At 43.0% G+C, this 27,516-nt stretch overlaps 1 long non-coding RNA gene across 1 annotated transcript in view; it reads right to left on the bottom strand.

Annotated features, from left to right (window-relative positions):
- The window catches only part of LOC308063274, a 52,703-nt gene that overhangs the window by 23,793 nt on the left and 1,394 nt on the right, over nt 1-27,516 (bottom strand). Inside the window, exon 2 of the long non-coding RNA XR_013927908.1 lies at nt 1-27,516. This exon is cut by the window's left edge and continues 21,930 nt beyond it. This is a non-coding gene — a long non-coding RNA (uncharacterized lncRNA).

Below are 27,516 nucleotides of genomic sequence, written 5' to 3'. Positions count from 1 at the left end.
AACGCCGTTCCTTTTTCTTCTCATTAAAACAATGAATAGCACTTGGGTTTGTGTAGGCTGCCTGGAAGGAAATGCGCAGAGGAATAAGAATTTCTATTTTGACCCTTCCCAGCAAATTCAAGTCCTCAGTTACAAATTAAAAATGAGCCCAGGGGCTATGGAAATACCAGAGAAAAAGGGCTGAAAAAATTGTTTTCCTTTAGGAGAAATAGAAGACATTATGCAAACCCTCTTGAGCATCCTGTAAGGCTTCTTACATGCTCAATAGAAACAGGTCTTTCCCTTATTATATTCAAAAACAAGAATTTGTGTGACTTCTTTGAGTTGGTTGGAACTGCTGTTTAACATGCTCGGTTGGATAGGACTTATGTAGGGGCAGTGTGACTTCTTGGCCTCCAGTATGATCATGGAATCACAGCATGGTTTGGGTTAGAAGGGACCCTCAAAGGCCATGTAGTCCAGCCCCTGAGCATTTTGAGTAGAGTCTTTTGGATTAAGTGATACACAAAGGTATGATTAGATTGGAAACTCTCCACTGGAAAGAGACATCTTCTTGCCCTGTGCTTGCTGTGCCCTGTTTCAGTAAAGGGGCTCGTTCTCACATGTTAGTAACCATGTCCATAGCCCCGTGGTTTGCTGGGGTCCTCCCATTCTGCAGTCTGGGAAAACCCTGCACTGGTAGCTCCTTAGTGTACACTTCACTGTCACCAGTCCCTGGTCAGGTATCTTTTCCCCACTCTTGATACTTTTTTTTTTTATCGCTAGCTGCTTCTCTTTTTACAGAATATGATTTCCTCATGACAGAAGCCAGGCCTTTTGGAAATTTGCTATCAACTCTTGGCGCTTCTTAAAATGATTAACTCATAAAATCAGAGAACCTGGTGCTTTTTCGTTTCCAGTGTATGGGAACAGAATATGAATTACCTCTCTCTCAAATTCCTCTACCTGGCTCAGTCAATTTTTGTTCTGATGAACCTTAAAACCCTGGATTTGGAAGGGGATCTGTATGGGAGTTGCTCCATCTTTTCAGTGCAGCATGATTCTAGGTTTAACTCTAGTCCCTTCTGCCCTCCCCCAGCACCATTTCTGTTTTCTTCAACTCATGTGTCTGCCTGTCGCTTTCTCTCTCCACTCCTGGAAAGCCATTAAAATTGATTTCTGTAAGTATTTTAAATACTTCTGCTGGTCCCTGTAGGGCTGTCTCAGAGTCCGTATAGATTGCTGTCAGTTGGGAGTACTGGAAGATGCTGCATTCACACCAAGGGAGAAATCCCTCTTCCCACATCCTTCTGTTTCACATTCCTTTTCAGGGCTTCTGAGCAGAAAATTTTCCTGATGCTTTGAAATAAACAGTAAGTGGAAATAAATATGAAATCCCGGCTCCATGGAAATCAATAGCAAAATGCCTGCTGGACTTCAAAGGGCTGACCTACAAGGTTAATGGCACTAATTTAACGCTGCACGTAAGATAAAATACACTTGTGAGCCTTGTACTGTACCTGAGGAGCCGAGGGTTAAAATGCGACATTGTTACTAGCTGGTTTAGTTGAAACAGAACCTCATTTTTCTCATGGCTTGGACAATTGTGGACTTTGTCATCCTTTTCCTATAAGTAAGCTAATCTTTTTATTGATATAGTGCACACCAAGTACTATGGTGATTTGCGATGTGGGAAAGTCTTTTGTTGCAATTTCAGCATGGCTCTGAAAGCAGTTTTAATGACAGAAATGGAAAAAACAGTTACAGATGCCAAATCATTATTCCAAGAGTTCCTCCAAATGATATGAATGACTACAAGCCCTACAATACAAAGAGATTGTGGAAAATCTGTAGGCAGCATGTGAATCACTTTGTCATGCGTCTTTATGGCACATGTGGCATCACACACTATTTAAGTCAGTGCCCTGCAGACCAGATCCGTTTGGAAGAAAGGCGATAGGTTCTGCAGAGCTGCTGGGCATGAACCAAATAGGTGTGGGAGACATGCCCGCAGTCGTCTGTGAAAACATCAGGGCAAAGCAGGGGCTTTAGGAAGACTCCGGAAAATGGATGTGAGGTTTTAAGTTTTGTCCTAACCGGACTTGGAAAGGTATTTCTCAAGTTAACCAGTTCAAAGCCTTATTGCTTTGTGTCACATGTGCACAGTGGAATTATAAACACATATTTGAGGAAACCTGAAATTAAGCAGTTAATTACTAAGTTTCAGGATTTTTTTTTATTATTATTTTCAAAAGAGGGCCTAGAAATAAGATCTGGGTGGCAAAACAATTCATTGAAACATTTTTTGACATGCAGTCAAATATCTTAAGTAATCTGACAAACTGGTGGGATTTGAAATTGCTTTTGTTCTTGTTAAGACATTGTTCATCTTTGCCTGCTTAGTCCTGCCTGCCCCACTTCTCCCTCCCCGACAGCCCTGGTCTGTGCACAGCGGGGTGCAGGTGAAAGCCATGGTAGGGTCCAAAGGGCTTTCCTGCTGAAACATGCCTGCCCCCCACCCAGGCAAAGGATGTCTCAGCCAATTTACTAGCCAAGTTAGAATAAGCAGGTGGTGATGTCCATCTTTAGGGGTGTTTCAGTGGTTTTGCAGCCTGAAAAGTAACAAGAATTGATGTAATGCTACTTACTGCCTCACATTAGCAGCCCAAAGGAACCAGCATCTTGGTTTGACCATTCTGGGACCCCTGTCTCAGAGGTGCCTTGAGTTTATTGTCGTGTTGTTATTTGTACAGACTGTATGGGATATTAGGCTGGGCTTTTTAATAACTCTCCCTTTGGGCAGCGCTCATGGGATTTGCCAGCAATTATGTTCTGTCCTTGGTGAACACTCACACTATGTGCAGGGAGGTTTCAACATAATCTCCCTCCCCGCAAAGGAAATGTCTTCAAAGGCTGCTTCCTAGAGCAACTGCTGCTGCACTGGGCTGGGGATGGGAAGGCATCTCCCTCACCACCACCTTTCCTGCCGGTTTTGAGGGGACTATGTGAAGGTCTCCAGAACCAGAGTGGGTTGCATTAAGCCTAGAAAATTACACACTTCCCGAGCCAGAGTTTTGAACTCATCTTTTTCTGCCACTGCAGCACCTAAAAATCTGTTCTCAAAATATTTTATCCAAAAGTCACAGTTAACAACAGTTCTCTAGTACATAACTCAGCTATCACTCATGTGTACTTTTCATTCTAAAATCACTCTGTTAAAACCCCCTTTCTATAGGAAAGGCAACATCAGAATAAAACATTAATAAGTATGTATACTATGGTAATGAATAATCTGTTTAATCCGTTACAGTCTAGCACAATCCAGATAATTCGTATGATTTTCATGTAGTGTTATGGGTGCCATAGGCACTATCTGAACAGGGGTTGTTATTATTACATGGTGTGCAGCAGTTGTGCAAGATATACTGCAAAATGGAGAAAAAGATTAAATTCACTAGCAAAGCATATTGCTTAAATATTTGCTAAACTTTATGCTTACGAAAATTTCTGTGTACTCAAAAGACATTATTTGTTCCTGATAGCTTCACACCATCATTGCGACCCATTGAAAAACTTGTATGTATCTTGTATGATATCGGTGAGATCCCCTCTCGGTCTTCTCTTCTCCAGGCTGAACCGGCCCAGCTCTCTCAGCCTTTCCTCATCAGGGACACGTTCCAGTCCCCTCATCATCTTTGCAGCCGTCGGCTGGACCCTCTCCAGCAGTTCCCCGTCTCTCTTGAACTGGGGAGCCCAGAACCGGACACAGCACTCCAGATGCGGCCTCACCAGGGCACAGCAGAGGGGGGGTCACCTCCCTCGACCTGCTGGCCACGTTGCCCCTAATGCCCCCCAGGGTACCACTGGCCTTCTCGGCCCCACGGGCACACTGCTGGCTGACGGGCACCTTGGTGTCCAACAGGGCTGCCAGGCCCTTCCCCGCAGAGCTGCCTTCCAGCAGGTCAGCCCCAGCCTGCGCTGGTGCGTGGGGTTACTGCTCCCCACGTGCAGGACCCTACACCTGCCCTTGTTGAGCTTCAGGAGGTTCCTCTCTGCCCAGCTCTCTGGCCTGCCCGGGTCTCGCTGAATGGCAGCGCAGCCTCTGGGCTACCAGCCGCTCCTCCCAGTTTGGTACCACCAGCACAGAAGTGGTTCTGCTTTCCATGTGCACACTTTGACCTGCCCAGGCTGCAGCACTTGCACTGTGTGCATTTCCCACTGGGCATCTCTGCAGAGGTACTAGTTGCACATTTTCCCTGTTCACATTGCTTTCCTGTCCGTACTCGTGTGAGGAGCCCTTTAACGCCATGATACTACCGGTTCAGTCAAAAAAACCCCTGCGATTCAGCTGCACATGTACACCAGTACTTCCACTTTATTTTTTGATCGAGCCCTGCTGTCTGCTCTTCTACTTAAAACTGACCAGAACATTTAATCTGTAATCACAGAACATACCTGAGGTAACCACAGCAATGGTGAAGTGACGTGCGGAAACTATTTAAAGTGTTTAAGCTTATTTTCATGACATTTAGCAACTGGAAACAACAAAAGTCTCATGTGATCAGTGTGTACTTTGCAGCCCATCAGTTACCATGTTCCCAGCTGGCAAAACGCCACCGCAGCACTTGCCTTGCCCCACTCCCCAGCCCTCATCCCTTCCCCTGCGCAGGGGACCAAGGGACAAAGATTTGTAGAAATACTGAAAGTGTGTTTCTGCCTCTATTAAGGATCTATTTAAGCCCAGGCAGCTTGCGAAATGAAGACACAGAAATTAATATAATTTTCTCTACCTTTCTGAAGCTAATCATAGTTTTTTCGGAGTCTCTTCAAATCACAAAGTTTCATCAACAGCAAATAATAAGGGATGTCTTGTTTCCATTAGGGTTAATATTACAATTTTGCCTGATTATTCTTAGTACATAGCTGAGTGGAAACAATGCATCTTTTGTAATAAAGCTTCTACCAGAAACCTTGGATGTTTTACAAGAAGGAAACATTGGCTAAGACTACAACATAAAAATGTGGTATATGATTCCCATATAGATGTAGTATTAATATATGCTGCCATGCCAAAAGCTTGCTGGTAATGCCACATGCAGAATGGGAGGGATGAAGAAAATGTGTTTTTCTGCTGCTTTTCCATGCCTCCTTTTTTTTCAAGTGAGGGATGTAGTACAATATAGTCATGTAATAATATGCTTAAAATCACTTCTGTTCAAATGAAGCAAAGAGCTCCAGAGCATTCACTGCATCCAAAATTATTCCCTTACGGTTTCAATTAAAAGGAAATTATTTGCTTTGTGAAACTTTGCCTGGATCTTTAATTCTTCCTTATTGTTTGAATACAGCTCTAAAAAGCTACTGTACTTGAAGTTGCTAATCAGATTTCGGTTGGTAAGGGTCATATGTTGTGTCATATCATATCACCCAAATATTGGTGATTCAGTCCACTCTGTAATGATGAAGGTTTCATATCCTCTTCTTTCTGGCCTTTGTAATATACAGTTTATACACCCTGCTGCCCAAGAGTATATTCAGGCTTTCAGATGACTTTTTCTGATACTTCCCAACAAACTGGCAGTTTAATCTTTCAAAACATGGCGTTGATTACATTAGTTTTGTGCCGAGCATGTGCTATCGATCTTTCCTTGACAAAAGAGGAATGAATATAAAAGCAAGCGGCAATGGCCAACTAGTCATTAAACTGCAAACTTTCCTACGCTCCATAACTGTCCAGTATAGTAAGTTCTTTCAAAACAGAGCATGAAAAGGAAACTACATCCAGCCCAAAGCGCATGGTGTACATACATCACTCTGTGTGCAAATCCCTGGTGTGTGGTGGTTTTGTGCAGTTGCAGTTACACAAAGCAGACTCAGTGTACATAGACGGTGGGTCCAGAGGCTCCACCTTCTGTTTGTTCACTGGTTTTCTTCTCGAGAGCTCAGTCTGCCATACCTTCATCTTCCACCATTTTTCTCTGCATCAGCAGCAGATGTGATGGTCCAGAGTACAGCATCAGCCACTCAAGGGAAGCAGGTATTTACTGTGTTGTCCCCAAAACCTGTAAGATACAAGCATCCTTGAGCTGCAGCTTTATGTTGAAGTCATCATTTGTCCCTTCCATGGCCCAGTGTGAATTACTGCACCTGCTTTCGGAAGAGATCCACTTAACACAGTATACAGCAATCTCCTCCTGCTTTACACCATGCTTGTACCTACTAAGGATGGGAATGTTCTTGGTGATTTTCTACATAGTGAGGTTTTCCATAATTCCAGATGAAGAAATGAATTGTTGCTCATTTAGGTAGGGTGATATGAAGTCGTATCAGCGAAGTGGTTGAGTAAAAGAAGGATTTTATTCAAAGTGCCCAGCGGGAGCAGATGTGTATCTTGTCACTTTCTCACTTTACCTTACGATATTTCCTTGACTAATTGATCCTGCGACAATGAGGGAACTGCTTCCAAAAGAGTCAATTACTTAGTACAAAATGGCTAATAAAAATGTCCTATGAACTGAAATGTAGTTCAGTTTGAAGGGAAATTATATCTCCCTGGAGACGAGTAAATGGTTTGGGAAAAATGTGTTCCACTGTTCTCTTCTTTGTTGCAACAATATATGCTGGAAAATATCCTTTTATTACATTTGGTTGACTTTAAAGACATACTGGTTCAAATAAATTGATGGGAGAATAAACCAAGAATGACTTCTTGTGAATGCTGCTAAATTAAAATCTATGAACTGTAGGCACTCAAGGCAAACGAGTTTTCATCTACTCAACATTTCCTTGGGCATTTTGCTGGCCAATTTTGCAGCCATCGGCAAACCAGCAACTTTGTTTTCCTACAGGCTGGTTGTTGTTTCTTTATGTTGTTGTCACCCCTAATATTTTACTAGCTTCTGTTTTATTTCTTTTTCATCCATTGTCATATCTGATCATATCACTCTATGAAATCTTTCCAAGAGCAGTCAGAACATCAATAACATCTGGTTTATCTCTGTATTTTCCCTCCATTTGGCATCTTCAGCATGACAGTTTATGACTGTTTTTCCACCTTCATCAGTCAGACCACTTTATCAAGATGGATAAACAATATTATCTCCACTTTACCAGTTGGAAACAGTGATGCAAAGGGAGAATGAGTGGCTTCCTGAGGACACAATGAGTCAATGCTGAGCTGCTCAAAGATCCTGGTCTCCTGATGCCCAGCCCATGTCTGACCTGCTATGGCACAGCTCCTGCATCCATGGGAGAAGTGAGGCCAGAGACCCACGCAGCATTGGTTGGTTTCTTTGGGTCTGCTGGGCATTGGCGTTATGGGTGAAGCAAAATACTTGCTGTCAGATCTGCAAAAATGGAGGGGGGTGGTGGTGGTGAAAAAAGCATTAATAAAATTGTTCCCTATAAGTATTTATTGAATATTATCAACAAAGCCTTTGATGTGAGAACTAACTGCAGTTCAGCCGCAGTTCAGCCGAGATTCCCCAGCTGCATTTGGCTGCACTAGGCTGGTGCCAGCAGCCATCTAGCTGTGTTCGTGCCTTGCCAAGGCACAGGGCATTGGACCAGCTTAGCTCTTTCTAATACTGATTACATTTCTGAAGATGAGCAGGCCTGCCTTCCAAAATCCCAGGATGTGTCAAGGCATTTCTTGTTGAGCAGTACCCACAATGGGTTAGTTCTGGTGTGTTCTGGGAGATACAAACTGTAGAGACCCCAGCATTTATTCCTAATTATAGGAGAATCCCAACAAAGCTGAGATGTGGGTGGGTTTTACACTTTTCCAAAAGCCAGATAAATTTACATTTTCCTTCCCTTTAACCAAGATTAATGATTTCATAGCTTGTGAGTAGCCTTTAAATAAGGTTAGCCTCTGGCTTAAGAAGTTTCTTATGATTCCTTTCCAGTGGAAGAACTGGTGTATACTTGCCCTGTTGTAATCTTCCCAGAGGCATCTGCTCCTTGCCATGGTCAAAGACCTGAAATAGGAGCACGATGGACATTTGGCCTGTCCTGGTAATAAAGTAAAATTGAACTTTATTGGAAACTTCCATGCTCATGCACATAGAAGGACAGAACCAGAGAATAAATAGTCTTGTGGTGCACCTTTGGTGCACTATGTTATACATTAATGCCCCAAGTTTGTGGAAATCAATAAATCCTGTTTGAAATCTAGAGCAGTGAATAGCCTGGATTTACCTCAATTTTTTAGGCTATGATGAAGAAATGGAAGCACAGCATCCTTTGATGTGAATTTAATCCCTAGAATTAAAATTGCCTATTTTTCTCTGTGCTGGTGCTTTTGATCTCTTGAATTGTTAAAAGCCATCTCATTTTAGGGTGATATAGTTTAACTGTAATATTTAACTGTCCTTCTTGAAAATATTATTATCAAGGAATACCTAGTCCACTGTGGTTGCCGTGTTAAGACTCCCACTGCACAGATTGCAGGCAGTTAAATGAGGGCAGGAAGAATTCTTCTTACAAACCATTTTGGAAAGAGAAATATCTGGTTTCCTATGAACATGAAAAGCACATTCAGTGTTTGTTGATAAAAGACCAAAGAGGCAAGCTTGTTTTTGAAGGGTATTGCTGCTGCTTGAGTAGGAAAATGCTGCAGTTCTCTGTTAAGTCGAAATAGGCGAGCATGCTTGGATTGTAACCCGGAGTGTCTAGCACGCCTGCATGTGTTTCTACATGATAGTCCTCTTTCACAGCTGCTGTAGCAGCACTACTCTGCAAGTACGAATAAATAATAAAAGTTATGACTCCAGTATGGAGATTTTATATGACAGCAAACAACTGGTTTAACAGTCATTCTGGCTACTGTCACACACAGTTGGCTTTCTGGCTCCCTCTTCCCGGGCTGATGTCTTTGGTTTGCAGTAGGCATCCATTTTATCACCAGTGATTTGTGAGCCCATATAAGCACCCATGACATACAGCAGAGCCCTGAGAGTGAAAAAGCTTTTTGTTTTCTTCTCCTCATCTTCACTGAGCATCTGTTTGGCTGCTGCTTGATAAGATGAAATTAAATTAATGAACTTTAATGCCTTAGATGCAGGAACAAAATACACAATTGTGAAGTAGCTGATAAAAATGACATAACGTTATATGTAACTCCAGCTTAGTACATGTGATACGGTCTCTGCAAGAGTCAAATGGTGTCTTTCAAGTTAATATTTTAATGTCTTTGTCCTGAGAGAGTCTAACTGGTAAATCCCAGATGGGCTCCACTCTGTCTGTTTCTTATTCTCACAAGACTATCATGAGTGCCATTCAGAGAGATGTCTTTTCTCTTTCAGACTAACCCATCATGAATAAGCAGTGGAATCTTACTATCCTGACCCTGCAATCCAGCCGGTATCATCTTACTATTTCTTTTTTATAACTAATCTAACTGACAAGATACCAGTGTTAAAGGAGACCTGTGGAGGAAAAAGATAACACTGATTTTGCATTCTGTTGCTTCTTTATCCTGCATGTAAAGGTCTGAAAATGTGTAGGGGGTTGTGGGGGGTGGGTTGTGGGTTTTTTTAATAGCTTATCAAATCTGCCTGCATGGTTTTATTGGGTGATTTGATGTGACAGAGGAGAAGCTCTTACTGGGATCCTTATGATGTTCCTTTTCAGGCCATTACATAGATATCATCTATGGTGGGATTAAGCTGTGCTTGAGGGCCTGGGAGAGTTAAGGTTCTTTTGGGGAACATGAGTTTGAAAACAAAAATAACACAAAAGCCAAAGCATGAATTCCATTTCTCTTTTACATGAACACCTGGAGTGGTGAAAATAAAACCATAAAACCTCAGTATCATAAAACCTGCTGAAGGAATGGGTGGAAGTCAGGTGCCATCAGCAAGTGGGGGAAATGGCAGGAGAGGAGGGTGAATGAGCAGAAGGGCCATATCAGGGCAGAGCACAGTTCACAGTGCTTGGGGACCTCACACTACAGTTACACATGCAGTTTGAGAGCAAAGCTGTTCACAAAAACCCCTGCCCCACGCTGCCATTCTTCCTGCCCGCACTGCAGTTCCCTGTCTCCTTCATCATGCCATTATACTGTTTGCAGGGCTTTCTCAACCAGACAGGGAAATGGTCCGTTAAAGACAAAAACAATGCCCTCAAGCCCACAACTTTTTCTTGGAAGGTTTCTTAATTCAGATCGTTTCCATGATTTGCAGTATAGTATGGTTTGACAAACAGTTGTATTGGTGCAAGCAAAAAGATGCTGAAATACAGCACAAGGACAGAAACAACACGCTGGGGGCGAGAGCTTCTCAAACAAGCTTTACTGTTATGGAAAACCCTCTCCTAACTGCAGCCTGCGGCAATGCTGTACCAACTGGGCAGCTGTGGGAAATGCTTTTGCAACTGAAGCCTCCTTTATTCTTTAAAATATTGTTGTTCCCAGCCCCTTTTGTAGTAACGCCAGCAAAAACTGAAGTGTGGACACAGTTAGAAAAATCCATGCAAACAGTGGTTCAAAAAGTTCTGGAAAACAATTATTTTCATCAGTCCTATAAACTGCTTCTTTGCTTCTGGGAGGTTGGTAGGAGAGCTATGAAATAGAGGAAGGACGTCTGATGAGAGTACAGAACTCTCTATCTTGCACAGAACCATTTTTCAATTTGTATAAAGAGATCTTAGCTGCACTAGATTGCCTTCCCAATCACAGCGATGTAAGCTCATGGTGTAAGACAGAGCTCTTCCCATGCTGTGATTGCACCAAGGTCACGGTCAGGTCTTTCCCAAGCTCTGGTGCAGCCCTGTGCAGACTCCTTCTCCCTTAGAGAATGTGAGCAGTGATAGAGCCACTGTCTTGGACATCTCCCCTCATACCTATGGCACTGGAGGAAGAGGGGGACATGCAGGGAATGGAGTCAGTCTGGCAATATCCCGCTCTTTGCCTAGGAGCTACTTGGACAGGTGATTAAGTGTGTGTACATCTTCACTGAAAGGGACCCATTTCAGTTTTCCCATTTTAGCTTTGCCTTTGCTGACTTCAGGACATGAAAGAAAAATGTCCCTGTAGCACTGGTGATTCCAACAGCTACAAGAGTTTTTGCATTTAAGAAAATGCTATATTCACTAGTTTTAAAAATCTGCCTTTCTAAACTAATCTTTCCCCAAGCTGTAAGATCTCGGGCACATGGACCTTATCTACTTTTGCATTTGTACATTTCCTAATATACGGGGAGCTGATGTTCAGTGTCTCTGCCACAAGCATAACAGATGCAGTAGCGAGAAAGAAACCCCAAGGCTTGTCAGTCCTGATACGAATAAATTGCATCTCTGGACTGTGCCTCAGTACAAGCTGCAAAATGTTATTCAGCCACTTGAGTATGAAGTAGTTCCCCTCCTGCCTGCTAATATCTCTCAGCAGCTTCCTGAGAACAAGATTATAAACTGCTTATATGGAGCAATCCCATGTGTGCACTGTTCCAGGATAGCTCTAATCCTTCCTGAAGACACTTGGAGTATTTTTACTCCTCATTTCTCTCCTGTTCTGCATCCATCCTGACAAGCTTGCAGCATTTGTATTTGTCCTTGAGTGACTTCAGAGAAAAATCAGATGTCTCAAAAATTCAGAGGCTGTGAACAAAGAGCTAATCGTAACTGTTCAGTCCTCACATAGTATTACTCTAAGAAAGGTTATTTAGGTCCCTCGCTGTGCCTTTGAGTTTCTTTTTAGTCTATTTTTTCAATGTTTAATCACAATTTCCTAGGTTTGGATTGTCTGTCTGGGGTTAGGAACAATATTTCTGTAATGTGTTACCCCTAAGCTATGATACGATTTCAGACTTAACACCAGGCTGATACATAGTAAGAGCTGAAGTGCCTTCCAAACTATCCACACTGGATGCAGGAGGAGCTCCAAACTGTGATATCTCATTGTTCCAACAGAACAAAATCACATGGGGAAAGGCAATAGCAGAGTTACTCTCTGCTGGCACTTTTGGACAACTATTCTGCCATAGCCTTAGACTTTGCATCACAGGTACATTGTAGCATATAGAAATAAAAAAAAAAAAAATGCAATAGAGATAAAAGTGGTAGCTGTGATTTAGTTTTACTATTACTGCTGACACAGGAAAAATCACGTTGTAATTCTGGCTGTTTAGGATGGTGGAAGCAGTCTAAGAAGATAAATCAAAGAGGATTTGAGGGACTGTGAGGGCAATGGATCAAAACAAAAGCAATTCTCTTCTTTCCCCATCTCCCTCTCTACCCTCTTTGAGCCTGTTCTAAGTTGCCCCTAGCAATTATTTTTTAAAAAGGATAGTCATGCTTAGTAAGACAGTCGTCTTCTAAACTGATGCCAGTGTATTGGTAATAGCAGCTAGGAAACAGGCAAAACACTGAAAAATCTGTTCTTTGTTTTCTGCGGGAAGAGATTAAGATCTGATGGTAGGGATTTTTCTTAAGTAGCAGAAAGTAAATATATTTATTGAAGATTACTTCAAAGCCATGTATTTTCCTACTCAGTGTGTTGTTGTATTCTGTGATAAAGACTAAATCATCTGCATTGGATGCAATGGGATTTGGATTATGTCCTAGAAGGATTATGTGTAGTATGGTTCAAAATAGATGAAGAAGAACCACTACTTCATTGTAATAACAGGACCAAAAGTGCAGCTTCTGGGTGATGACTAGGTGTGACCCAGTTCTGCAGGACTGAGCCATCTCAGTCCCGCAAATCACTTAAATGCATGCTGAACTTAAAGTAAGTTCAATTTAAAGCATGTTGCCCTGCACCCCAAGGGCTTGCAAGGTCTGCTCACCTACAGACACTGATGTAACGAACTGTGATCACATACAGCCACCTAGCAGGAGGTGAAGATGGGCCTCCGCTCGCAGGAGGACAGACGAGTTTACGGTCAGGCACACGCTGGAGTTCCCAGCAGACACAGCTGAATGGGCTCAAAAGCTGCTACTGCTTTCCCAGCAGGAGAAACTATTCCTGCTTTCAAGAGCATAGAAGCAGATTTTTATAGGAATTTGAGCTTTACCCTTTTCCTCTGGAGGAAGTAAGCACCTTTAAAAACATTCTTTAAGAGAAAACAGGATATGAGCACAGCTATGGGAGAAATCCTATGTCTGGGATCTCCCTGCAACTCACTTCTGCAGAGTGGTGTTGAGCTGATATAGGAGGGAAGGGCATTTACAGCCAATTTGCAGTGTTTGAGATGCACTGTGATACACTCCTGTAGTGTTCATTCTTTATCAAGGTATGTTGTAGTAGGAGTATTATATATCTGCTCTGACACGTTCCTGCAGAAAATATTCTAGTCACCAGTCACTGACCCCATGTGAATTTAAAAACATATTTATTAGGAAATCAGATGAAAGGTAGCTTTATGCAAGCCAGCTACAGTTGTGAAAGGAAGCCACAGTCTAGATGAAAGGGAATGGTTAGTCCAAAGTAAAACATGTACTGTGTTTGGTCACATCCCTGGCGTGACGGAGGATGGCTTCCTACCCACAAATGATGATATTGTCTTCAGATAATTGCTCCCTTATCAGATAAATCACTGAATTTCTCATTAAGTGAGTATGTTCTTGAGGATGCTGTGGTGCCAATCCGTGACGTGTGGGTGGGGACAGAGCCCCACTGTGATGCCGGCAAACCCAGCCAGCTCCGCCGGGATGCCAGGCTCAGCGCTTCCCAACAGTTTCCTTTTGTTCAACTTGATGGAGATCTCAGGCAGCGCTGCAAATGTCCCGTAACCCCAGTCAGTGCCTGTCTTTTGTTCCTGCTGTGGCACTGGGAGCTGCAGATTTTGGTGCTGCCAGCTCTCCCTCTGCACCCAGCAAGGAGAAAACCATGGCCTTGCTGGAAACTGCTTAAGTTCGTTTGGATAAAGGACATTTGTGTATTCACATTGTATATTTGTATGTGCACACCAGTCAGAATGGGGGGTCTGAAGCTCTTACGGAGTCCTGCAGACATGTCCAAAAAGTGCACACTTCTGCGTTAGTATTTAACTAATAGCTCTGCTACCAACCCTCATAGATGTGCATGTGCCTGTGTGATGAAGACCCCTTACACACTGCTGTCTCACATGGTGTCACTCAATCTGCATCACCAAAACTTCAGAAAGTTCCCCATGAGGATGTGAACTGGGAGCTCAGGGTCATTTTTAATATCTGCCTGCAAGCAAAATACTTCTATACCGAGGGGTAAGGCTGCAAGTATATTTGTTTGTTGTGTATGGCTTGTTTCCAAAACAAAATTAAAGATCAGAGACAAGAACTCCGTATGTTAAAACTTCTGCCAAAGTGGACACTGAGTAGGCAGCAGTGAGCGGCTGGGGGGGTGGCCTGTAAGGAAGGCAGGAGCCAGGTGCTCCAGACTGCTATTTCACCCACGTGCCCAGAGTAGACCTGGTATGTCAGGCTGGTATTGCATTTGTGTCTCTAACATGCCCTCATTCACATGGTCTCTACGGCTCAGGAGGGCTTTTATCACTCTAGAGTGGAGTAATGTTTTCACAGAAGAACAGTTTTGCAAGTAATAGTGGGTAGTTTTCAGATAATTCACAAGCCCACAGGTAAAATTCACCCATTCAAGGACCGTCAGTTCACCCAGCTGCAGTTGGGTTGATCAGTAATTTTCTTTTTAAATAAATAAACGTAGATTGCTGTTTTTATTTTTGACAAGATTCCTCCAGAAATAACTGGGGTGCTGCTGTTGATGGTTGGCTATTTGTCCAGAAAACTTTCAACACATCTTGTGGCCTCTCCTCCATGCCGAGTACAAAGTATACATGAGCCTTGCTGTAGTAAGCAGTTTACCAGATTAATTCTGGTGGGAGGCTTTACATTTATTGTTATGACCTTTTACTCTAAGCACTGATGGGGAAGCTAGAGCAAATTACTACATGGTGAAGCTCTCATGCAGTAATTCGATCACACAGAAAATATAATGGAGAACTTATTTGTATTAGCCTAACACCATTGATTAAAATTGAATTAGTCCTGATTTACACCAGCCTGTACTGAATTAAGTCAATAATGCTCATCATTCAAGGAAGTACTGTGAAAAGATGCCTAATCAGTATGACTACAGGAGGGCAGGTCATTTCTTTCTTATTAGTTCAAACTTTGTCACGAATGGTATGGTAATTCCTCTTTGTGCTGCAAATGAACTATGGGCCTTTCTAGCCCCTGCAGTAACTTTCAACACTGATTATACTCGAGACCAGCTGTTCAGTCCGACTTTTAGCACTTAGTGTTTGTTTGAGAAGTGCCATAAACTATCTGGATCTAATGCCCTTAATGATTGTAAAGGAACTGGTAATTCAAGTCTTGCTTTTCAAATAATTTTTTTATCCTAGTAGTAAGTTTCAGAGATTCTGTAGCTGGAGCACATTATCTCATTTTGAATGGTCAGTTTAAAGAGAGCTTCTCATTTAAACAACAAAAAAAGTATTTTCATTGACAAATATTCTAAGTCTTTGGATATCTGCTTTGTGCCCTTAAGGAATAGCTTACTGCAACTGCCCAAGTCTGTAAGTAGAAAACAGGACACTGTCCCCATAAATTTTTAAAAAAACCTTTGCAAGCCTTTGTGCTGGTTTTGGCATGACACCCTAAAATCAAAAGAAGAAGTTTTCATATTTTTGAGCAGAACAACTAAAACCTCTTCAGGCATAATTTATGCTGTTGACAGCTGTTGCATATATAACACCAGGAAGTCTGGTTTTAATTCATGTAATATTCCTGGGGAGGTGGGTGGCTTAGTTAATAAACTTGATCTTTCACCTTCAGAATCAGATTGAATTCCCTTGTTGAAACATGCCTGTCTTTAATTTGATGCTCATTTACTTATGAGGGTTACCTGCTGACCTGCAAGAATCAGAAATTGATGTTTAACACACATCACCAAGTCCACAGGCAGATGCACAGTGAGAGGACCACAGAGGCAGTCACCCGCACCAGGCAGAAGCCAGAGGGGCATCCTGTGGTGGACCACAAGAGCCGCAGGCATGGGAGGAGGGGAGAAAACCATAGCTTCACTAGGTTATGGTGGTAAGGAGACACTTGTTGCTATCTATTTCCTGAAGTGTCCAAGGCTGGAGATGTATAACCTGTCCCACCATCCGGTGCTGCCGTGGTTGGTCTGCTCAGGGGGTGGCCAGCACCCACCCACTAGCTCCAAAGGGGTGGCAGGGGGATGGCTGCTCTCAATGCGTTGTTCAGGGCCATCAGGGACACCACTGAAGACACTTGCAGCAGACAAAATTCAGCATTTGCAGAGCACACCCCTTATGAGACAGAAGCCATTAGAAGCAGGGGTTTTTTTAAGGCAACTGACTCCCACACGCTAACCCCAACCCTAGCCTCAACTCTACTATAACCAGGAAACAAAGCCCTTCAATAACAAAGAATATTCTGCCTTGATGCCCGCCCTCCGCCCCATCATGGTCTCTTCCTAGCTCTCATGTCCCTGGGGCATTCAGCAATTAAAAGGTTCCTGCATGCCTTAGATTCCTTGGCTCTTGGATCCATCATGAAATACTCTGAAAACAGTCCCTAAAATAAAGGACATTAAATTTTGACTCCTGTTAATTCAGGACACTTCAGTGTCCTCAGCAAAATCCCTAACCATAAAGACAACCTCTATCCCTGCCCTAGCTGGCTATGGAACAAGGCACCAGGTCACTTTGTCAGGGGCTAAGAGAGGCCTCCAGCTCTCCTAGCAGCAGAATTATATGGTACTTTATAGGCCCTGGGAAGTATTACAATAATCATGACTTGAAATACAGTAGATTCTGGATCACTAGGCTAATACCTGAAAGTGCTAGACAAGGACCTAGCCTGCCAACAAGAGCCTGCTCACTGACTTTCTGTGCTCTGCCTGATATAGCAAGACTAATGTGCCTGCCTGTTTTAGATTTTGAAACCCCTAACCCTAACCCTAGCCCCAACCTGAAATGTACCTGGGTAGCAGCTCATCAGCAAGACACCCTCTGCTTGATGTGCTGCAGTCTCCCCTTACATCCCACCTCCCTGTTCCAGCCACTGCAGGATGCTGCAGTAACGATGTCCTAAAATGTTTTAGGCCCTGGACTGCTAGACAGCTTTAACCTCAAATGTACTCAGAGGACCAGCCACTTCTGCAAATCCTGGCATGACTGCCAGTGCCCCACTAAACACAGCTCTTATCCTGCCTTTCTGGGCTCCACAGGTTGTGACAAGAATAACTTGTCTGGCTGCTTTTGCTTCTCTGACTGCACTGATTTCAGGAATGGGATGGCCCCATGGGCTACATATCATTTTAGAGGTAGATTTCTCATTGCAGAAGTTAATGCATTTAAAGACATTTTTACTGAAGCATCCCATAAAGCCTAGGCAATAAACTATGGGGGCTGAAGGTTGTTGTGTCCTGCTATATAATTGCATTTCATGATACATTTCAGGCTAGAGTTAAAGAAAATGAGGCACCCAAACAAGTAATATTAGCTGTATCCTGCACAGACCAGAAGAATACAGAGAGGATTCGTACTAAAGGAGATCAAGGCTCTTAATGTAGCTTATGGCCCCCTGGGAAGTTATGATGTTAGGGATGGGATTACAGATAGGATATGGGGATACAAAGCATCTAGACAGTGTTTTTATGCAGGGCACAGAGAGTAAGAAAGACATTGTTTATGGGCTTGAGGCTGGGTCTGTCTTGGAGTATATTTATTGCTGTCAGGGTGATGGTTAGAGCTAGGTAGGAAACCTAAAGCAGCCAGAGGGGCTGTCCTTGCAGCAGGAAAGGACAGAAGTTAGAGACACGCAGGTAAAGCAGGGCATGGTCTTGTCTATGTAACTGCCTTGGTTGTGGGGTGCAGATCCCAATGCATTTAGAGACATTTTTCCTAAGTTGCTTCACAGCAACAAGACTTTGAGAAAGAAGAGTTCTGCTCTGGAGGCTGAAGGAATTACATCATGGTGCATGACCCAGTGTCTGTCGTATTCCAAGAAAAGGTCCCATCAGGAATGAGGCAATAATAAGTTAATGTCAGGTTTAAGGTTTGAGTTGGAAAAGTGAAAGAAAATATTCTTGATATCTTCTGCAGAGCTAGGAGGGTTTTATGGAGAGGAGTCATATTTGAGGAGCAAGATCCTTTTATCATGACCTCAGGTAGGTATGGTGTTTTTGTTATTTCTGAGCTTATGGATAGGGATTGGTTGTCAGACCCAAATGCCTTCCCTGTGGGGTGGTGTAGGGGCCAGGCAGAGGGTGAAAACCTGGTGACAGGCTGAAGGCTGTCCCTCATGTCTCTATGTACATAGAGATTCCTTGTACTTCCCAGGCTGGGACTTCTGGCTGGGAGCAGGGATGAGGAGCTGGAAGGCAGCGAAACACATTTTCTTGCTGTGCATGCAGACCTCAAAAGGATGAGGTGATAAGAGGTGTTTGGCAGCCCTGAGCCCTTCTGTGATGGTTTCAAGGAAGGTTCTGCTCATCATCCACCTGCCTTTGGGGTCCAGGTCTTGATGCGCCACCTTGTTACAGACAGTAAGGGTGGAGGCTGCTGATAGAAGGATTGAGAAGCTTACTTTCAGTCTGAAATAACTCCTGCTGAAGTGCCTTTCAGGCTGGGTTTAGGTGGCAATTTGGGGTAATGCTGGAGGGAACAGAGTGGTTTTACAGAATCAGATGCAGCCAGAAAATTTATTGGTCTTCAGTACTGCAGAGCACAGAAAATTCTGATGGGAACAAGAGCTCTGGTCTTTGTATTGTTATTTACTGTATAGGACAGGCAGCTTTTTGGTTATCTAGATCCTGTCTCCATCTTCCTAGAATGAAGAAGGCACAGCAAGGCCAGACTTTCTTCCTCCTGTAGTTTCTTAAAATGCAACTCTAACACTCCTCTACCTCAGCGTAAGGCATTTTGTTATGAAAATTACAATATGCTCTCAAGGTGAAATGTCTCTAGGAAGCCAAATACTACTTGAAGTCGTGAATAAGCTCCTGGACCTCACATACACTACTCTTCCCTATGATGCCCTTCCACCTGCAGGATGCAAAAAAATAACCTGTCTGGCAATTTTGGCTCTGTAACCCTAACCCTAGCCTGAAGTGCACCTACACAGGAGTTCAGAAACAGAGTCAGCCTAAGCCCTTCAACTCAACTATTAGCTGCTTCTCCCTTAGTGTTTGCAGGGTGCATTCTAACACTTTCAGCTACAATAATCCCACCACAAAAGGTCCCCTCAATCTGGTAGGTCATTAGGGAGCCAAACGCACCCCTCCCTCTAGCCCACTAACACTCATCCTTGGGTCATCACAGCTGTTTACTTTCTCTAACCCTAACTCTAACCTTAAAATGAGATTTTCTCACAGGACAAAGTGCTACCCGAAAATGTAAGATACAACTTCAAATTTGAGTTTCACAAGTCCTTTCTTATAAAGTCCCCAACTTCCTAGACATAGACCCATACGGTGGAAATAATCCACTTGCTTGCTTTAGGTCCTAACTGTAACTCTAAATCATAATCTTAACATGAAATGTAGAAGAACAGTAGTTCATAGACTGGGACACCACAGAAGGTAATTCTTCATCCTTTTTCATCTCTGAAGAAAGTCACAGTAGTGATAGGGCTAGCTCTAACCCTTTTCTTGGCTCTATATACCCAGTCAGTATTTCAGATGTTCAGAGGTAGCGTAAGGCCTTCACCTCATAAATTTGCAGTATTGTCTTATAGTGTGGGCCTTGAGAACACCACAAAAATAGAGTCTTTAAGTGCACACAGTTGCAGCACCTGAAACACCTGACATGATATATAGCCTGGTCATTTATTTTTCTAACTCGCAAAACAAACCCTAGAAACCCCCCTAAAATCAGTCCTATCCCCAATTTTCCAGACTTTTCAAGGTGCTGCAAAAATAAACTGTCTGTCTGCTAACCATAACCGAATCCCCCACTACCCCTGGGGTAACTGTAAAACTGTACTAACACTGGTCCTGTTCTGTGTTGCTGTGCCCTGTAGGGTGCAACCAGACAAACTTGCCTGGCTGCTTTAGGTTATCTAACACTAACCATAACCTGAACCTTAACCTGAAATGTTCTCTGGCTCACATAGTAGATCTCCCAACAGTATGCAACACAGGACCTTCAGCATCACCAGCAACAGAATTGTCCTGTACTCTTTTGTCTGCAATACATCCCAATAACAATGCTGAGAAACACATTAGGTCCTGGAACTGAAACTTAAATCCAGCCTGTCTGTTGGCTGTATTCAAAGCCAACACAGGGCTAAAACCCTACTAATACTAGTCTTTGCCATATCTGTCTGGGTCACGCGTGATACTGTTATAGTAGGGTGTGTAGATTCCCTAGCTTCTCAAACACTCAACCTAAATTTAACATCCCCCTACCTGGCAAGCCTTCTGAGTCAGAAACCTCACATTATACAGCATGGAGCAGTACCACTTTTCTCCACAGTGATCTGGGATCTGAAAGATGCAGTAAATGTACTTTGTCTAGATGTATTTTTTTCTAGAATAACACCTGATCCTACCTCTAAGTCATAAATAAGTGGCTCACGCAACAAAAAGCAATATAAGATGCTCAGAGGCCCTCTGCTTCAGTTTTATTCCCATCCTTTCCATCTTCCTCAATGCTTAACAAATATAGTTTGTTCTTCAAGATGTTTTTGGTTCTTTGTCCTTCATACAAACTTGTAGGTTGCCCAGGGACCTGCCATCACATCAAAAATGAAACAAGGCTATGAATTATGTATAATACTTAGTATGTTAGTTATTTTCTAGACTCTGCAGAATGCAGCAAAAGTTAATTTATAGAGTTTTACATTCCATAACACTGATCCTAAACTGTAGTTTAAAATTACCTAGATGTCAATCTGTGGCATACAAAGGCGCAAACCCCAAGCGAGATTCCCCATTGCATTCATAAGTGCTGGTTATATACAATTGCTTACCCACCCAAGTTCTGCCCTAGAACATGCCTATGTGCAGCAAAGCACCCTTGCAGCCAGCTCACACCCCACCAAGCTGTTTGCTTCCTCCATGCTCATCTGAGAAGGTCTCTTCTTCCCCCACACTTAAGCTGTGGGAGGCTTTGGGCACACCCCTCATTGCAGGCAGGTGTGCACAGAATTGATTCGCAGGTGAGCTCAGAGAGCCAGATTTGGTGTTAGTTGTTTCCTCACTACATTTTAAGGCATAAACATTCTGCACCCTGGCACCCAGGCAATGAACAAAACCTTTTCTCAGAAACTGATTTATATTACTAAAGGCAATGTAGTATCTTCATAGTTTCTTCAGTACCACCTAATAGTTGTCTTGACCCGTACCAGCTCATTCATTGCTTTAGTATGCCAAAATAAAAGTATCTGGAGACTTCCAGAGGCTCACTCATACCATTCTCCCTGCCAGTTTTTTCTGGCTTCTGCATGACGAAGCAAGAAGTGGCTACCTGTGTCTTCAGGATCTGGATTACTTGCCTCAGTTCTAATCTGAAATATAAGTGCACTCATGGGGCCAGACACCACTTTACATCTTAATACAAGGACTTACAACACTACAACAAGTCCTCACCGCACTTTTCTAGACTCTTCAGGGTGTAACAAGAATGATCTGCCTGTATGTTTAGGTTCAAGAAGCCTAATCCTAACTGTGACACTATGATTTAGAAACTGCCAGCTCTTCATTGGAAAGCAACATAAGGTGTAAGACCCCACACTTTTTCTCTCATTATGTTCTGTGGCCCTGCAAAGATACCTCAATAACAACTGTAGATGCTTTAGAGTTTTAAATCATTAAAATGCTCTTGACCCATTCTTGTGTGAGAGGCTTTGGACTCTGGAACTGTGCACTAACATGTAACTGTTAAACTACTCTATGGTACTTTAAAAATACATAAATAAAGTAAAAAAGGTACTGGGTGTCAATAATACTAATCTTTTTACCTATCTTTGCTGGCCTAGCGGTCTGTAGTTGAAACATTTCTATCTGATACACTTTCCCATACCCATGCAACAAGATTAAACAAGACCTTCACTGCTACTAATATTTGTCCTGTCCTTAACTCTCTGGGCTCATCCTCATGCATGCAGCAACATGAACAACTGTAGATTAATTTTGCTCTGAGTCCCCAGTCTCAAAACCTAACTTGGTATATAGCCATACAATTAAAAAAAAAGTGTCTGCTAAACTGATTCTACATCTTCTGCTGCCTATTTGTACCATGTAGCTCTTTCTATACGCTATATTATAATCATTAGTCCTAACCCCAAACCCAACTGTCTCTTAATTATACCTAGAGGAGTGTCCCCCATAATGGCAGTGACTGTAATATATTGATTGGTGTCTATCAAGTCTTGTCCTCTTTTTGGCTTTGGGGGGGTCTTGCAAAATTCTGTTGTAAAAGAAGTCCTTTAAAGTTTATACAAGCCATATACTAACCCAGTACACCCTAACTTTACTTTTGTCCATCAACATGTTCCTCAAGTCAAGGAATATGTAAGACCACGATCTTTCTGAGTCATTTATCTTTCCAACTCTGTGAAATTGGCGCAATTGGACAATATATTGAATTCTTTAAGCTCTTTGTTTTGGAGGCTGCATCGAGGAGACAACCCAGCCCCCAGGTCAACCGGCAGTGTCTTTCCAGTCAAGGATACTGGTAGCCTTGAAGAAGCATGTGGAAAATGTTGCACCTCAGACATAATATTAATGTTTCCATTTTTCATCAAGATCTTGAGAACCCTGTTGTTTCACGGAACGAGTTGGAAGAAATCTGTCCTGGCAACCATGGCCAAGTGTCCTCTTGGAGAGATCTGGACAATGAGAGGATCATGCCCTTAGTGACAAATGAGGAGAGAACTTAACCAACGGTGTGGAACACTACAAGGGATAGGAAAAGACTTCAGATGTTAAAAACTTGCCACAAGAAAAAAATGCTACTGGTAACTCTGATATTTTTGTAAACAGATACCTAATCCACAGCAAGGGGGAACAGGGAAGGTGCATCTTCCCAATGTATTGTATCATGCTTTCTTAATTCTGGAAAAAAAACAACCCTGTTTTGATTTTCTTTTTGCTTTTATTGTTTTATGGATCTCTATGACCTGCCAAAGGAGCATTTCCTCTTCACACAATCCAGCAGATGTTCTCCAGTATTTAATCCTACTGCTGAGTTGTGCCAGAAAATTAAGTTGGGCAGCTCTGTTGGGCAGAAAGTATCTGGGATCAGAACTGGGATAGCTGCAGTGCCTGAATATTTTCACTTATCTATGCCCTGCGTGTCCTTCCTCCACTGTAATTCAGCACTGCCATGAAGGTAAGGAGACAGACATCACATTTAGCAATCCTGGTACCTCCAGGAGTCAGAAACTCATTGTTTATGTTACTTTTTTGATTGTCAAGTCCTGTTATGCTGTAGGGAAATTTCCTTGCATCTCTGTTGGTTGGCCATGGATTTCATCACAGTAGGGAAGAAAATAGGTCATGTTCAAGCAAAAAGAATTCCTTATCTCCTGCAGACTGTCTCTGCTGGGGTATGCAGCTTTCAATGGTCTCTACTGTAGCAGAGAGGATTTCTCCCTATTGGTATCATCTGGGTTCAATTAAATTGACATTCTTCATCTGGAGAAATTAAGTGCAAACTTCCAGCTACTTTTGGCTTGTGTTACTATAGACGTGGCTGGAGAGGTAATCTATAGATGCCTGTGACTGTAATTCCACTGCTGTTGACGAAGTAGGGCTTTTTAAAATTTTACTCAACATTTAAGGAGATGGGTGTATTGAGATTAAATGTACATTAGTCGTGGATGCTGTTCAGTGTGGGGATTTTGCACACAGTGTCTGTTATACTGAGGTCAGTATTTTGGGACAAAGCTGAACTTCCCAGTACCATTGACATAAACTAATATGGAAACAAAAGTGGAAACCAGGTGGAAAGTGGAAACAGCATTTGATGACGTAGACCTACATAAGGGCTCCAACAGCACTCTGGGCCTGGATCCTCACCTGTCTGAAGACATCCTTTCACAAGACCAGATCAACTCCCACATGTCCCATATCCTATCCGACATCCTGCAAGTAGGGAGGGATTGAGGAATGACTCCATCTCACAGCCTGAAGGATGCAATGGACACCGCACTGATGATGTCTAGAAGACATTACAGGGGGGCATGAGCCTCAGTCTTCACATTTCAAAAGGGTGCCCTCCCTTGTAGACTTTAAAACTCAGAATGGACTGTGTTGAATTAAATGGGTATTTAAATAATTCAATCACTATGCTTCAGCTGGAGTAGTCTCTTAGCTTTTAGATGTTTGAGCTCCAATGGTTTAGAAAGTCTAATGGTCAAACAGGGGTACCCACAAAGTTAGGCAGTGACTTAGCAGTGCCTAGGGTGGATGTGGTCAAGTAACAAGGTGGCTAAAAGCCCAAGCATTTCTTAAATCATGTGGTTTTATGGGTTTTGAAAAAGTTGCTCTCTTGCCTTTGTCTTTGGAAATGATCTCACATATGGCAGATACTACTCTGACTTAACCAGAAATTCTTAACAATCCCTGGTTTATAAAAATGGTTCTTCAGCATTTCCCCTTGCCCCTACATAATCCAGAGCTTTACTCTGGGAATTGGCATCTTCTGAATTTTATTGAATTGAGACCAAGCATGATGTGTGCAGAATTTGTACAAGACAATGGCAGATAATCACTTCTCTGCTGTTTTCTGAGGATGGAAGAATTATCTCACTGATTCTTATTGCTTCTTCCCTTTACTTTTTTTTTTTTTTTTTTAAGACTATTGCACTTATAAAAAATCCAATACTTTTTTTAACTGGTCTAGTAGAAATGCATTGAACAGTGCATGATGAATACCTGAAACTGTGTCATGGCAAAACTCTCCATAACTTTCAGTAAAATTTTAGTTTTATTGGTACCATGAAGTAAAAAGTGTCAGCTCATACAGAGTAATAACAGTTCAAGTGTGTGCCTGAATCTGGTAACAAATGCAGCGCGTATTGAGCTAACTTAGCCAGCAATGAAAAAAAAGAGCTGCATTTGTGTATGGACAAACTCCTGGAAACTCAGCTGAGGAGTGAGATGGACCCTTGGGCAGAACTTGCTCTTCCGTAAGAATCAGTGCTCCAAAACCCTGTGCTCAGGACTAACCAAGTACTGAGCCGAGTCACAAGGGTCTATGGAGACCGTGTCTCTGAGGCATGACTCAAAATCACGTTGACTCCCAGTGACCACTCTGCGCAAAGGCAGTGGGATTTCCAAGCCCTGGCTCACCACAATCATTCCCCCATTGAATCCCAGCTGCTCCCTATGGTACAAGAGCTGGGAACAAGTAAGCAGAGGGAGGTCTTGCCAGATTGCCAGGAGGTATATGGGCAGAAGGGAGAATTTCTCTAACCCTCTTTAAGTGGATGATCTCTTTCTGCCAGAGACAAGAAGGATGAGCGTGTATGGGAGAGAATAAGGTGGGTACAGAGGTGAAGGCAGGTGGGGACGAATGTTGATGTAACACACAAGTCCAGGTGGGTGAAGTATGACCTCAGCCTATACATCGCCTGCATTTCCTGCTCTTGATTGACAGATCAAACCAGGGAAATTATTTGTCTTACTGCCAATCTGAATTACAGTCAGTGCAAAGAGAGCTAGGATTAAAAACACATCTAGCCACCAGGAGATAAGCATCCTTGACATTTAAAGGAGTTGATTACTATGCAGCAGAGAAGAGCGTATTCATCTCTCCCCATGGGACTGAAAGGGATCTTCCAGGTTGAGCCCAGTGCCCAGTTCTAGCAGCAACCAATTGTGTCATCCTGTTCATAAAATTATCAAACCTAATTTTAAAAGCAGTTAGGTTTTGTGTCTCCACTGTCCCTACTGGTAGGCAGATGCAGAACTACAGTCCTCTGATGGTTCTTCTTCTTCCTTCTAACTTGGCTTCTAACTTCCAAGCCAAGTTTGCAGCTGGTCAGTTAGAGTTACATGGAGCACAGCCTTACTCTGTTGCTTTCTCTAAGGATTTATGTTGTTTGCGAGTGGAAGGGACATGGGCTTGGTTTGGCAATTGTGAATGAAATGGCTCTATTATCTAAGGAAGACGGGTGGCCTCAGACTCAGCTAGACCCTGGAAAGGCTTGCAGGTGCAATGCATATAACCTCTGGCAATGGAAAAGGGTATATGATGTCCCTTAATTATCTAAGGTGGCTTGTCCATCAAGGCATTAAAAGCAGCTGCCCAGGTATCTCTGGCACTTAGCATGTAGAAACATAATGACACAAAGTTCAGCTACGACTGTACAAAACCTTAATTTGGGCAGCTCAACATGAGGGCAGTTTGATCTGTGAAGGCAGGACCCTGCCAGAGGTAGGACTACACCAGTGACCAGCGCTGATGCTGTGCTTGCCTTCATCTGCTGTTCCTATTTATCATGCAACCTTCGTATTACCCGGTGACACAGCTGGGTTCGAGGACACGGCTGGGGATATCTGTGTTATAGCTTAAATACAAGCCTGTTACAAGTATTAATCTGTCTCACACACTAATATTTTGAACCCAAGCTCATTTTGGAGCCTTTGGAAGAGACCAGAGTGTGATCTGGGAGGGGAAGTTGGACAGCTTGATTGATTTTGCCTGTTAGCTTGTGGCAAACTACAGCCTTCTTTGCAGTACGGATGGGATGGATCTTGCTTCACTTATGGCTGTCCAGATGATCCTGTAATCTGTATATTCAGTTTGTGGTGAAATGGCATCCCCAAGTCAGAGACAGCAGCTGTCTGGGGCCTTTGCTAGAAGTACTTCATGTCACCTAAGGGAAGTTGCTGTGGGATTTGCAGATACAACATAACAGGCACAGGTGTCCTTTTAGGTGTATGATGTTAAATCAAAGCTTCTGGAAGATGGCAATACTCTCTGCTGCTTGCTTTGGACATAACCTGAGCCACCATCGTTGTGCTGCTGTATGCAGAGCACACAGGGAGATGCAACCACGTACCTTTGGTACCTAGGACATAGGGCTGCCCCACTGCCAGGACTGTTTCAGCCTCTGGTTTGGGATAGCAGCTGCTGGTGCTCCTCAGTGAACTGTGTGAGCAGCTGCATTGAGCCATGGATTTTCCAGGGATGAAGAAGGTTTTGGTCCATGACAGTAAGTCTGGTGAATGCAGTATGTGGTCCTGCGGTGGATGTTAAAGTTTCTTGCCAGCCTCCCAAAGCAAAGGGAGGCTATTTCAATCCCTAATTAGCTCTATATAAACTGGATTTGCAAGAGTCTCCATGGAGAGCAGGGTAGCTTCAGGAAGCCATTCTGCTCTCTGCTCGTGGCCCAGGTGCTAAACAACGTCTGTGCTGTCTCTGTCTTGCCTGGGCTGATGTTGGATACCATGCCAGTAAACATATGTTTATTGCTTTACACACATATACCTTGCACAGAGCACAGCCCACATATACACACGTATTTGTCTTTGTACTGTACACATATTAATTTCTTATTTTCTGAGGACAATGTTTTAACTGGAAATAACGTCTGGAAGCAGACGGGCTGAGCAGC

The sequence above is a fragment of the Falco punctatus genome, assembly GCF_963210335.1.
Source record: "Falco punctatus genome assembly, chromosome: 4".
NCBI lineage: Eukaryota > Metazoa > Chordata > Aves > Falconiformes > Falconidae > Falco > Falco punctatus.
This window is presented reverse-complemented; position numbering and strand designations above follow the sequence as displayed.